At 36.1% G+C, this 14,518-nt stretch overlaps 2 protein-coding genes across 5 annotated transcripts in view; both read right to left on the reverse strand.

Moving 5' to 3' along the window:
- Positions 1-12,732, reverse strand: part of SLC4A4 (solute carrier family 4 member 4) — a 491,091-nt gene extending 478,359 nt beyond the window's left edge. For all 4 annotated transcript variants that reach the window (XM_058434021.1, XM_032150489.2, XM_058434009.1 and 1 more), the window contains exon 1: positions 12,631-12,732. The gene's annotated coding sequence lies outside the window, so the exon portion shown is untranslated. The remainder of the gene's footprint in view (positions 1-12,630) is intronic.
- Positions 1-14,518, reverse strand: part of MOB1B (MOB kinase activator 1B) — a 376,190-nt gene that overhangs the window by 220,118 nt on the left and 141,554 nt on the right. The gene's annotated exons all lie outside the window — the stretch shown is intronic.

Raw genomic sequence — 14,518 nt, forward strand, 5'->3', positions numbered from 1 at the left:
CTTTAAGATCCTAACATAGATTCTTGCGATTTTTATCTAAAACATTGTTAATAGTAGGCTGACATTCGTGATTTCCTTCAGTCTAAATGCAGTAACCTCCTATTTTCCCATCAGGTGCAATAAGAATGCTAGTCTAAATTCAGCCTAATCCTGGTGCTAATAATAGCACAAATGTGAAGAGCATCTCTGAGCTAGAGATCCCCAATTTTGGCTTCTAAATTAAGCCTTGTTATATGTCCTCCAGGTTCAAGTTAATCCTTTTACTCTAATGAACAAACTTTGAGGAGAGGCACTGACACTGTACCAGAAGGAGAAGTCAGAACAAACAACGATCAAGCACTAGCCAGGCAAATGTGCCAGCGTGAAGTCATCTCGTCTTCCTGGTCGCTGTATTTTTAGCAGTCCCTGCTGAGCAACTCATTTTCCCACATTGAGGCCACCAGGACAATTTTCCAACAGAATTTGCACACAGTTTCACAAACTACTTTGCTTAAATCTCATAACCTTTATTTTCTTCCTTCATTTTTCTTTTTGCTTGCTCCCTTCCCTCTTTCCCTCCCTTCTTCCTTCCTCTTCTCCTTTTTCTCCTTTCTTCCTTTCCTTTCTTCCTCCTCCCTCCCTTCCTTCCTTTCTTTTTCTTAATAATCATGGCTACATCCTAGACCTAACTCCTTTAAAGGTTCTCACTGATTTTTTGAAAGACCTTGCTGTGTTTAATTTTAATGGTGAGTTAGGTACAAAGAAAGGAACATCTGTTCTGAACAGCAATGAAGTTTGTTTTGTTTTGTAGAACTCAAGTTCTCCTGATGAATTATATTTCTAGCAAAATACTTTAATGGTCATTTCTGCAAAACAGATGAAAAATTTTTTCTTTAAAATAGATGCCAGTCAGGGAGCTATATGGGAACTCTTGCTGGCGCAGCCTCAAGTCTCAGCTTATTCTCCTCTTTACAGCTCTCAACACCTGGATTCTTATCTTCCCAGACTCACTGGGATTTGAAGATTCTCATTTGTTATTTATCACTATGGAGAAACAGAGTGACAGAAATAAATGATGTCACTAAACTTTTTAAAGTTCCATCAAGTTTTTCAGGTAATTAATCCCTATTCTATACTGACATCTAACTAGAGGTAAGCAAATCTTTCTTATAGTAGCACCTTTCCTGGATTTTTTTTTTTTTTTTCTTGAGACAGGATCTGGCTCTGTCGCCCAGGCTGGAGTACAGTGGCACAATCTCGGCTCACTTTAATCTCTGCCTCCCGGGCTGAAGTGGTCTTTCCATCTCAGCCTCCCAAGTAGCTGGGACTACAGGCACACACCATCACACCAAATTAATTTTTGTATTTTTTGTAGAGACAGGTTTTCGCCATGTTGCCCAGGCTGATCTTGAACTCCTGAGCTCAAGTGGTCGGCCCGCCTCGGCCTTTCAAAATGCTGGGATTTTAAAGGTGTGAGCCACCACACCTGGCCTTTTCTAGAATTTCTTAGGAAATTCCATCCATCAAGTATTTATACAGCATTTTTTTTTGATGTGCAGGTACTGTTCTAGGTGCTGGAGAGACAGCAGTACCAAAAAGGGGGTAAAATTCCTTACACTAGTGGAGCTTACATTCCAGTGGAGGGAAACATACATTATAAAAATAAATACGTGAAATATAGTTTGTGAAGTGGTGATAAATGCTACAGAGAAAAATCAACCAGAATAGGTGGAGAGGTGGGGGTTGTGCACTTTTAAATAAGTGGTCTGGGAAGGTCTCACTGAAAAGGTACATTTGAACAGAATACTTGAAAGAAGCAAACATATGAGGCACCCTTGCAGAAAGCATTTTGACTTCATTTCCTTTCTAAAAACATGTTCTCCAGGGTGGTTTTAAGGAAGCATATTTTATAGCCTTTTTGATCACTTTACACAAATTTAAATGTGTTAGCTCAAAGATGACCGCTCTCACCATTACTATCTATCATTGCTCTGGAAAAGATAGTAGCCAGTGAAACTGGTCAATAAAAGAAATTAGGTATAAAAATAGCAAAGGAAGAGATAAACTTCATAATGTGTAGATGATCTATCAGTTGCTTAAACTTAAAGGGAAAAAACACAATTGCAGTTAAAAGAATTCAGCAATGTGACTGGTTACAAAGTTAATATACAAACATTAATTGCCTTCATATGTATTAATACAATCAACAACCAATTTAAAAATCCAAAGGAAGGCACTGTGGCTCACACCTGTAATCCCAGCACTTTGGGAGGCCAAGGCAGGCGGATCCCTCAAGTCCAGGAGTTCTAAACCAGCCTGGACAACATGGCGAAACCCCATCTCTACCAAAATAATAATAATAATAATAATAATACAAAAATTCACTGGGCATAGTGGCATGCACCTTTAGCCCCAGCTTCTCAGGAGATTGAGGTGGGAGGATCGCTTGAGCCCAAGAGGCAGAGGTTAGAGCAAGCTGCAATCACACCACTGCACTCCAGCCTGGGCAACAGAGCAAGACACCTGTCTCAAAAAATAAAAATAAAAAGGAAGATAAAATCCCATTTATAATAGCAACAACAAAAAAAGGACCAAAATATTAGGTTCATGATTAGAAAGAGTCAACATCATGAAGACAGCAATTCTCTCTTTAAAGCTATAACTGTAATGCAATCCCAATAAAAATATCAACATAATTTTTGTTAGAAAAATAGCAAGCTGCATCTAAAGTGCATATTAAAAGAAAAAAAACAGCCATAAGGCTGGGAAGCTCTAAAAAATAAAAAACAATAAGAGAAGACTATGCCTATCATTTTTATTTTTATTTTGAAGCTTCACCAATTAGAATAGTGTGGTACTACTGAATGGGTGATAAATTGCTGAATGAAACAGAATAGAAAGTCTAGCAATAGACATAACTATACTAAGGAATTTAGTATATGACTAAAGGTGGCTTTGCACATCAGTGGAGGAAAAGATGGATTAGTAAGTATATGGTTTGGGAACAACAACAGCCATCTATACAAAATTTTAATGTCATATCCTTCATATCAAAATAAATTTTTAGTACATAAAAGTTTTAAATGTAAAAACAGAAATGTAACATAAAGTGCTAGAAATAGGAAATAATTTTTTAATAGACTCAGGGTAGGGAAGACCTTCCTAAGTATTACACAAAAGATTGAAACTATTAAAAACTGATCAATTCAAATACATACAAATTTTAAAATTTCACATGGCAAAAGGCAAAATTAAAAGAAATATTTTTGCAACAAGGAGAAAAAGAAACATTCATGCTTTGCTGGTAGAAGCAAAAATTGGTGCCAGCCCTGTTGAGAGTGATTTGGCACTATTAAAATTAAATTTTCAAGTGTACATGCCTTTGACTCAGAAATTCCACTTCTAGGAATTTATTTCATACATCTATTGACACATATGAAAAAGATATGTAGAAGGATATTTATGCAGCATTATCTGAAATATCAAAATATTAGAACAATTGGGATACATCTGTATAATGGAATCATATGCAACCTTCCAAGAATAAGGCAAATCTATATGTATTAATGTGGAATGCTCTTCAAGATAGTAGAGTTAAATAAATGAAGAAATAGGGAACTTAGTATGCTACCATTTGTGAGATTTTTAAAAAGAATCACACAAACACACATGCTCAAACATCTCTGGAAGGATAACTTAAGAAGCTAGTAGCAATGATTGCCTCTGGGAAGGGAACTAGGACCAGAGAATGAAAAAATAATCTAATTTTCAATTATATTCATTTATAGATTTGAATTTTGTGCTGTATGTATATTGTGCCTACTCAAAGCAATAAAAAATATTTTAATACTTTAAAATTAACAGATGTTTGTTAAAATATCTTTATCAATAGCCCCGCACTATGGAAACCAACGAAATATATTTCTTAAATTACTAGATAAAAACAAGGAATCTAGATTCTGGTCTTAGATCTTTCCATTGAATCGTTTTAGAGCCAAAACACAGCTTTTTTTTTTCTTCTTCTTTCCTTTTTTTTTTTTTTAAGACAGTCTCACTCTGTTGCCCAGGCTGCGCTCTGTCGCCTAGACTGGAGTGCAGTGGTGTGATCTCGGCTCACTGCAACCTTCACCTCCTGGGTTCAAGCAATTCTCTGCCTCAGTCTCCTGAATAGCTGGGAGTACAGGAGTGTGCCACTGTGGTCAGCTAATTTTTGTATTTTTAGTAGAGATGGGGTTTTGCTGTGTTGGCCAGGCTGGTCTCCAACTCCTTGCCTCAAGTGATCCACCCACCTTGGCATCCCAAAGTGCTGGGATAATAGGCGTGAGCCACCACACCCAGCCAAGACAACTTATTTTTAAAGGTTGACCTTTTCCAGGCTTTTCCTAGCTCTTGAATTTCTGAAACTTACTGAGAAATGGATGCAAGAGAATGCTGCTATTCACAAACCTGATAGTATTTTTTAATGCAGATTTTTGGGTTCCATACCGGAACTGCTGCCCCACCCTCCCACTCCACTTAGCACCAAGGTTTAAAAGTCAGTTTCCATTGCAGTCACATCTGTAGGTTCATCTTCACTCATTCTCTGATGTAAATGTCCTCATTTTCTTTTGTGCTTGTGGAAGCATTTCAGAATTGTTTTACATTCAAACCAGTATTTTTAATTGCTTTTTAATAGAATGAACAAACCAGATTTCTAGCCCACTATGTCGCCAGAAACAGAATTTGCAAATCAGTTTCTCTAATTTTGTAATGATCATATTTAATCATTACAGCTACTTAAATGTTCTACTTCTCCTTCATTTGGGAGCAGGGTGATATTTCATTTCCCTATTACCTGGAGATTGGCCATTGACTTTAGCCAATAAAATATGAAAGTGTTGTACATCGCTTTCATCAAGAAGTCTTTAAAAACCAATGTACGAAGTCACAATATCCCCTTTCCCGCCTTGTCAATTGTAGACACGTCTGATAAGGTAAAGACTCCTTCATTTTGAGTGACTAAGTAACTGTAATAAACAGAGCCCCCCAAAGTGATCAACATTGGAATATAATGTAATAGAGAAATCAACTTTTGTTGTATGGAGCCACTAAGACTTTTCAGTTTGTTACTGTAGCATCACCTAACCTATACTGACTGATACACAGGAGTCCACTGTGTTACTGTTTACACTAGTAAAGTCATTCATTCAGTCAGTCAACAAGTAAGTATCTTCCAGGTGCCACTCAGTTTCCTAGACTCTAAGAAACAATAGTGAAGGGGAGACAAACACAAACATATAAAATAAATAAATGAGAAAGTCTTCTGATTCTTTGACCTGTAGCCTAATCCAATGACAGACTTATAAGGGTTATTTGTGAGATCTGAAATCCTTAAACAGCTGGTTCCCATTTCTATTCTTACAGCATCTGCATTGAGACATTTGGAAAGGGTAATATCCACTCTAAAAAAAAAAAACTAATTTTATTCATTAAGAAAATTAAATTAAATGCTGTACTTTTAGAAAAAGAGAAGCATTCAGAAACAAATCATTCTGTGGGAACTTAGGGAGGTTAACAATTATCATTCTAGCTTAAAGTAGTTGTAAATAACTGTCCAAAGAAACAATAGAAGCTAAATGTTTTTCAATCAGTGCTTTTGGGGTTGTTAGTATATAAAATAAGGATAAAGTGACTTGGAGATGTTGAGAAAACTGGTTTTAATAACATAATCTTTTCAGTGTCCATGATCTCTAAGGGTCCCAATCAAAATTTGGGAAATATATGAGAGAAATGCAAATAGCTGCAAATAACAGAAAATCCTATAAACAGCAGCTTAACAAGAAAGTAATTTTCTCGTGTAGCAAGAAACTCAGAAATAGGTGGACCAAAGCCAGTGCAGCCTGTCAAGAGTGTTATCAGGGAAATGATTTCCTTCCTTTTACCTGCTCTGTCATCTTTCAAGTCTGTTTTGTTTTGTTTTTCTTTTTGTTTTTTTGTTTTTTGGGTTTTTTTGTCCTCAGGGATACAAGATTGAGAATGTACCTTTGGCCTCTGTCCACATTCCATAGAAAGGCAGAAAAGTAAGAAGTCTAATTCTTGTAAGGTTTTTTTAAGGACTACTCTCCCAAATTTTTTCCTTTCATCTCATTAGCCAGAATTGGTCACATGGCTACTTTTATTTGTAAGGGAATCTGGGGAGGTAAATATTTTATCTATGTATGTGCCTGCCCTGAAAAAAATAATGGTTCTCTTTAGTAAGAAAGAAAAAGAGAATATGTATTGTATAGGCAACTGGCAGGGTCAGCCAAAGGCTGCCCTCTAACAAATGTGTAACTCAATGGAACCAGTTGGGAATGTCTATCTTTGGGATGCAGCAAACACATCACAACTGTCATATATGTCATGACAAAAGACTGAACTTATTCCTAATCCTCAAACTTTGAATCAGTCACTCCCATCCATGATGTTTTATGTAAAAAGCACTGCTAAAAATGGCTGTCCCAGGCTGAGTAATGGCACATACCTGTAATCCCAACACTTTGGGAAGCCAAGGCAGGCAGATCACTTGAGCCCAGGAATTTGAGACCAGCGGGCAATATGGCAAGATCCCCTCATCTCTACAAAAAATGCAAAAAATTAGCTGGGTGTGGTGGCGTACACCTGTAGTCTCAGCTACTTGGGAGGCTAAGGTTGGAGGATCACTTGAAACTGAGAGGCAGAAGTTGCAGGTTGCAGGTTGCAGTGAGCGGTGATCCCACCACTCTAGCCTGGATGACAGAGCAAGACATTGCCTCAAAAAAAAAAAAAAAAAAAAAAGGTTGCCCTGACAAAACTAATGTATGGTGATGAAAATCAGACTAGTGGTTATCCTTGGGAGTAGGTAATGCCTAAGAGAGAGAGAGCACACCTGAGATTCTGATGGTACCAAAAATGGTCTGTATTTTGATCTCGGCAGTGGTAAGATGGATGTATATATACTTTAAAATGTTTGTTGAACAAACATTGGTGGCTCACGCCTGTAATCCCAACACTTTGGGAGGCCAAGGCTGGCAGATCACCTGAGGTCAGGAGTTCGAGACCAGCCTGACTAACATGGTGAAACCCCGTCTCTACTAAAAATACAAAAATTAACCAGATGTGGTGGCACTCGCCTGTAATCCCAGCTACTCGGGTGGCTGAGGCAGGAGAATCACTTGAACCCAGGAGGCAGGGGTTGCAGCGAGCCGAGATTATGCCACTGCACCCCAGCCTGGACAACAAGAGCAAAACTTCATCTCAAAAAAAAAAAAAAAAGATTGTTCAAAAAGGCCATATGCAGTGGCTCACACCCATAATCCCAACACTATGGGAGGCCAAGGCAGGAGGATTGCTTGAGGCCAGGAGTTTTGGACCAACCTAGGCAACATAGCAAGACCCTATCTCTACAAAAATTTTTAAAAATTAGCCAGGCATGTAGTCCCAGCGACTCAGGAGGCTGAAGTGGAAGGATCACTTGAGCCCAAGAGTCAAGGCGCAGTGAGCTATGATCATATCAGCGCACTCTAGCCTGGGCAACAGAGTGAGACCCCCAGCTCAAAAAAAAAGTTTGTTTAAGAGGCACAGACTTTATATAAACTATACCCCAATTTAAAAAGAGCTAGCCCAGTATTTCCTTTTATTCAGCCACAACCTATTTAGGCCTAGGTTATCCACATTGCTCTCTCTTTCTCCCCTACAAAGAATCAGACTCGTAGATTCAACATTCCAATGGCAGATAGTACAAATGCAAAGTCACAAGGAAAACAGAAACACAAATATATTTAGCTGGCAGGGAGATCAAAGAAAAGTAAATAATGAACTATGGCTTCATCAAACATTTACAGAACAGCACAGTGCAGAACAAAATAACCAATAATCAAGATATACATTTGAATAATATTTGTTTTAGAGCAATTTATTTTCAAATTTGCAATTGGTTTTAAGTCTTGCATTTAAATCTAACACTTTTAAGAGATTATAATAGAACTTTGGTTAATTGTGGTTTAAGAAACTATAATCTTTCTAGCTTTAAAAAATGTTTTTGAAAATTAAAAAAAAAAACTCTTTCCTTTTTGAGATTCTGTATTTGCATTGCCCTACAGTTCAGTGACCTGTATGTCAAAGCAGCTGCCAAACACTATGGTAGTACTAAGAAAATACATTTGAATTGCTTTTCACACTAATTTTTTTTTTCTCTGCATGTGTGAGAGACTTCCCCATTTTCAGGAAGAAGTTGTAGTGAATTGCTTTCCTTAGTTCTGGCCCTCTGCCTCTTTTGGTCAAAAATACAACACTCCCCACTACCTCATCTCTACCCCTTTACCTCTCAACAGAAGTAGTTTTTGGCAGGAGGCTAAAGAGCAAAGTAAAGTCATAGGCCAAGGATGGCCAAAGTCAATGAACTCTAGGGCAAACCCACTAAGCTCCCTCCCAGCACAAGCCAAAATTTGAGGGGTATAGGATAAGCAAAGTAACTGAAAAACAAACTGCAACAAGGAGGGCCACTGGTAGGAAGGAACTGCCTGAATTTCACCCAAGAGCACCAGGCTGTCCCATCAGCAATAGTTTCTTCAGTAGGGATTCTATCGATTCCGAGCTCATAGTAATATGAGGCCAAGAAATAATCAGACATCGAAGAGAAGAAAGAACTTGACAGTATTAACAGCAATTATTCCCAATTTGATTAATTTGTCTTTTCTCGAGGAAAAATTACAAAGAAAATTTGGAATTTACTCTAGCCCTGCTAAAATACACCTCTCTGGAACTGTTTCTGTTATGTATGAATCAAAAACTTCTTATTTTCTAAATTTTTATCATCTCTCAGGGATTTTTGTAAAGGGCTACACCTTTAAATCCTTTAGAATGAGACAGCTGTGTTATCACGGAAAGGGAATGCAACTTGAACCAGAATATCAAATTTGAAAGTCATAGCTTTGCCACTTACTAAATATAAAATGGGAAATAATACCTAGCTTCACAAAGCTGTTATAAGGAATAATGATGTTTTGTGCCCTGTAGCAGTGTATACAAATGTAAGGTATGAAAGAGGCAGTATCACCAATTAGAAACATCAGAGGCTTTGGATCCAGAGAGATCCTGGTTCAAATCTCAGCATTATCACTCTGACCAAGTTAAGTCCTTTGAACCTCAATTGCCCCATCTGGACTGGTGCAAAGATTAAATATTAACATCTATAAAAGCCCAGCCATTTAACAGACATCCAGTAAATGACAGCTATTATTTTGAGGGCTTTTTTCTTCCATTTATTAATAGGCATTTTTCATTCATTGATTCCAGAAACATTTATTGAGCTGTGTTAGATATTTATTGTACTGTATTAGAGTATAATGGAAGGCATATACAACTCCTGCCCTTGTGGAGTGATCATCTAGTAGGAGACACAAACAAATAAATAGGCAATTACAATATAATTTTATATGTATTAAAAACCACAGTTACTTTTGTACCAACCTAATACAACAGCAAAAGTATATATGGTCCTATGGGAACCCAGAGGAGAGACACTTCATCCAGACTTAGGATGGTACCGCAGAGAAAGTGACATTGAACTGATAACTGAAAGATGAGTAGGAATTGTCGAGTGAAGGGAAAGATGTAAGGGCAATTTTCTAGACAAAGACATGCGCAAAGGCCCAGAAGCAAGAGAGATCATGTTAGTCAAAGATAATCTCAAAATACCCAGCAACACGTACCCTTTGTTCTGGGATTAGAATATATATATATGTTGTCAAATAGATATTTCTGTCTTTTTCCTGTCCATTTATATCATGTCTTTCAGCCTTTCATCGACAAATAGCAATTGAAGAAAATATATTTTCATCTTCAGCCAAATCATACCATTAGCAAGTATAAATTCCATTCACCAATCACCATTATCAAGTATAACTTTCTCATTATATGGCCCAATAATTCACAACATATATTCTTATTTCAGTCTGGTGATACTCCAAGCATAGCACCAGACTGGATGACAATGGGCAAAATACCCCTCTACCCTTCATTAACTTAACAGTACAATCAGAAAAATAAAATAAAATGGATGACGTAAAACACCATATGGTTAAATGTTATTTGAATGGTTGAACAATAAATATAATAGAAATTTAGACAAGGATGGCTCACGACAAAAATCTTATAAATGTCATATGGCCTTACTATATACAGATAGCTTTGATGAGTTCATTTGTTCAGTCATTCAAAAAATATTCAAGGGTTTACTATTATATTTTATACAACAGGGAGAGAGATAAAGACCCTACTCATACAAATCTTATATTGTTGGCAGAAGAGGAGGCAACAAACAGAAAAACAAGTTAACACTTTACATAGATGCCTTATTGAATCTTCAAAGCAACTCCATGAGGTAGAATTATCACTCTCATTTTATAGAAGAGACAGAAGGATGTTAAATAACTCGTCTAAGATTAGATAGCTAGCAAGTGGCACAGCACAAATTTTAACCTAGGTCTATCAGACGCTAAAGCCATTCCACTCCACTGCTGAAATTTTCCATGTCCATGAACCACAGAGATTGCTGGAGGCTGCCCTAATATATGACCAGTCCTGAAATTGTGTGCCCAGGATTTAGCCAAGTGGTTCTCACTCTTTCCTTCCACTTGGCTAGGTCCTGACATATTTCTTACTCCTGCGATGGCCTTCCTTCCATCTGCATTGCTTTTAATTTGTATTTTGGTTTTCATTTCAAATTATCACTACAGGTTCAATTTTATCCAATTCTCTCCTCTACTTTTAACATCTTCAACAAATTCCCTGTTCGTTTTCCTAATTCACCAAAACCAGTTATTGATTAGTATTATTATATTCCCCTTCAAAGGCATGACTCTAATGGGCTCTGCAGCAACTGTGGAATATTAAAAGGATTGCTGTATTTGGAATTATACATATTAACAATAGCTCTACCACTAAGCAGTTAAGAGCATTGCACTTTTCTACGTTATCTCATTTCATCTTTTCAATAAAACTGCAAGTTACTAAAAATTGTCCCTGATGAAGAACTGAGGTTCAGAAAAGCTGAATTACTTGCTCAAGGCCAGGATACAGTAAATCCAGGTCTGGCTTCCCACTGTACCATACATACTGCCTCTCTAAAATTACAGAAATCACAGAAATGTGGATTTGAAAGAGCCCTGTAGAACCTATTTTTTTTAATATTTTATTTTTAATGTTTTGGGTACATAGTAGGTGTATGTATTTATGGGGTACCTGAGATATTTTGATACAGACATACAATGTGTAATAATCAATCTTTTACAAGATGCCATCCCGTGTAGGCATCGTTTCTACAGAATCCTTTCCAGTGACTCAGTCTCTAATTGAAATCGTGGCTTTATCATACACAAACTGTGACCTCTGTGAGCCTCAGTTTTCTCACCTGTAAAAGGGAATAGTACTATTCACACCTCACAGTGTTATTGTTAGGATTAAATAATAAAGCCTGTAAAGGTCCTTTGTAAACAATAAAGCACTTTACAAATGCTCCCTGACCTTTCTTTACAAGCAGGTTAGACCCGTAAAAAAATTATTTTTAAATGTAAATCATTTGGGGTGGATACTCCTTTATATAATATATCACTGATTTCACAATCACAAAATTAAATAGAGCACTATAACCATACCTTTTCCTAGTAGCAAAATTGTTTTACATTACCACTACACACAAGACAAAGCTTACAATGCAAGTGTCTCTCAAACTCTTTTGGACAAGAAAAATACCAACTTTGGAACAGGTATGAAAAAATAAATTTCATCTTAAATATACAGTTATGTAAAATAATTATATGGCTTGAAATAGGGCTGGCTTTAAATAAATTTTCTAATATAATTTTATTACAATTTTTACACGTATTAAAAATACCAGGTACAAACAATTATTGTAATTATAATAGAAAATAAATATTTTCTTTTTTCTTATTGAGAATTTGACATTTATTGACCCATTTAATAAAATTTTTTAGTTATGAGAGAATGATAATTTAATAATAGCTAAGAAAAGTTAGTGAAGGAAGCTAGAAGGGTAATTAATAGAGGCAAAAGAAAAACTACGTAACACATATAACCTGACTTTTAATGGAGATTTTGGCAAATTACTGTACCCAACAACAGAAATATTTCAGAACACTTTATAGAAACTACCAATAAAATTGGTTAAATTGTATTATTTGTAAAATGCCCACATGTGTGCTCATTTAAAATGATCCATGGGTATGATACTAAGTCCTTTTATCCAAGTAAATAGAAAATTCAATTTCTCTATTAACTTTCTACTTCTTTACCATTAAAATTCATCTAACTTAGTGCATTAATCTTAAAATCTGTCATTTCCAGGATTGCTTCTGTGTGTTCTTCTCTTGGCATTCATATTGTTTCTCTTTCTTTTCCAAGTATTCTAAAATACTATAAAAATATATGAGCATATATATACTTGTGTGTGTGCACTGTATTTGCACCTTTTTCTAGATTAGTATTTCTTTTAACAATGGATGAAAATCAAATCAGGACAGAAGGTTCATCGCTTCCTCACCCCTTATTAAGGCAGAAAGGTGAAAACACATCATGTCTTTTGTGTGGCATATGCCCATCACACTAAATGAAAATATTTATTGTTTTACTTACAGTCAATGTCCTTCAAATTGTCTGTGGTGATATGTTTTTCAGCAATGTCGTCTGAAAAATCAAAGAAATCCACTTTTCTACCTTCTAAGCTTCTTATATCTTCTGAATGATGCAGGCTCAAGAGTTGCCAAATGAGATGGGCAAAGGCAGCCAAATAGGACTTCCTAGCCAATCTAAAAATAGCAGGTGGTGGTGGATAGATATACCATTTTTCCCTTGCTCTTTTTCTTCCCTCTAAAGGATAGGTACCATAAACATGCCTTGTTGAAAATTAAAACAGTACAAAAAGAATTCTATTCCCTCTTGCCCTAAGAACTAAAGAAATGATTAGTTTTAAAATGTGTGCCTTTTCAGCAGGAAGATGTGAAAGTCAAAGGAGTTATTTTTGCATTTCTTACAGAAAGATTCTCATACCCAATTTCCATTTGTTCTAAAAAGAAAACTGACCACAACTTGAAGTAATCGAAAGTTGCTTTCGCCTTTTTTCTTTCCTGGAGCTCCTTGAATAATAAGTATTAACATTTGTGTGTTTTATAGTTCACGAAGCCCTTTCACAGATTTTATATTATTGGCTCCTTACAACAGCTTGTAAGATAGTGCTTCATCTAACACACACAAGCATGAGGAAATAGAATTTCTGGAGAAAATGTTATAACAAATTTTCTTAGATTAGAGGTCTTTTGTAACTGTAAAAAGCTGGGACTACAGGCGCCCGCCACCATGCCCAGCTAATTTTTTCTGTATTTTTAGTAGAGAAGGGCTTTCACCATTTTGGCCATGCTGGTCTTGAACTCCTGACCTCAAGCGATTCACCTGCCTCAGCCTCCCAAAGTGCTGGGATTACAGGTGCAAGCCACCACGCCCGGCCAATAGCTGAAACTTCATTTGTACTTTTCAAACATTATAGAATCAAGAAATGATGGGCATAATTGCATTAAAAAATAACAGACATAAGAAAATTTTCACAATATACTTTAAGGGAAAAAAGCAGGGCACAAAATTGAATCTACAGCATAATCTCAACTTGGTAAAAAAGAAAAATTAGATGGAAGTACATAAAGCTGGAATACAACAGTCAGCTAGGATAGTGTTATCTCTGCATGACAGGATCCACAGGGCTATTTTCTTATTTGAACATTTCTGCAATCTCCAAATTGTTGTAATGAGCATATTGTTTTGTTTTGTGTTTTTGAGAAAATGTCACTCTGTCACCCAGGCTGGAGCACAGTGATATGACATAATCATAGCTCACTGCAGCTTCAAACTGGCATATTGTATTTTTATAAAGAAAAAACATGTTTACATTTATTGTCGTTGCCAACCAGAGAGCAAGTGGAAATAAAAAAAAATCACCTCAAATTATAAATCAATGGAAAACATTAATATACCCAAATTCTAATTTATAAAATGTTTAGCTTTACGTCCATTAAGTTAGGTACAGGTACCTCTCATATAACATTGAAAAAGGCCTTAATAAATATTGCTGATAATCAAATATTCGTATAAGAAATCATGTATTATTACATTTCCAATACCAAATGTAGGATTCCAGTTTCTGAATGTAGACAAAATATCTCTAAAGATGACAAATACACACAAATGTAGAAAATAGGTCTATGCATATGCATATATGCACACGAGGATATATGAAATTCAGTATTTCCAGTAAACTATACTTTTCATTAATCTATACTTTTTTATTTATAATTTTCCAGACTGCTTAATTTCCTATATTAAATATTGCTCTAGCCCCCATGAAATTGGGAATGCCTCCCCTTGCCTTGATTAGTTTGTTTACAGTAAAATAGAAATTGCGGGATATCAAGAGATGGAGATGAGTCAAAGGATTTCATTCACGTCCCTTTTAGTCCATATTAAATAAAGTATT

The sequence above is a fragment of the Hylobates moloch genome, unplaced genomic scaffold, assembly GCF_009828535.3.
Source record: "Hylobates moloch isolate HMO894 unplaced genomic scaffold, HMol_V3 SCAFFOLD_2, whole genome shotgun sequence".
Classification (NCBI taxonomy): Eukaryota; Metazoa; Chordata; class Mammalia; order Primates; family Hylobatidae; genus Hylobates; species Hylobates moloch.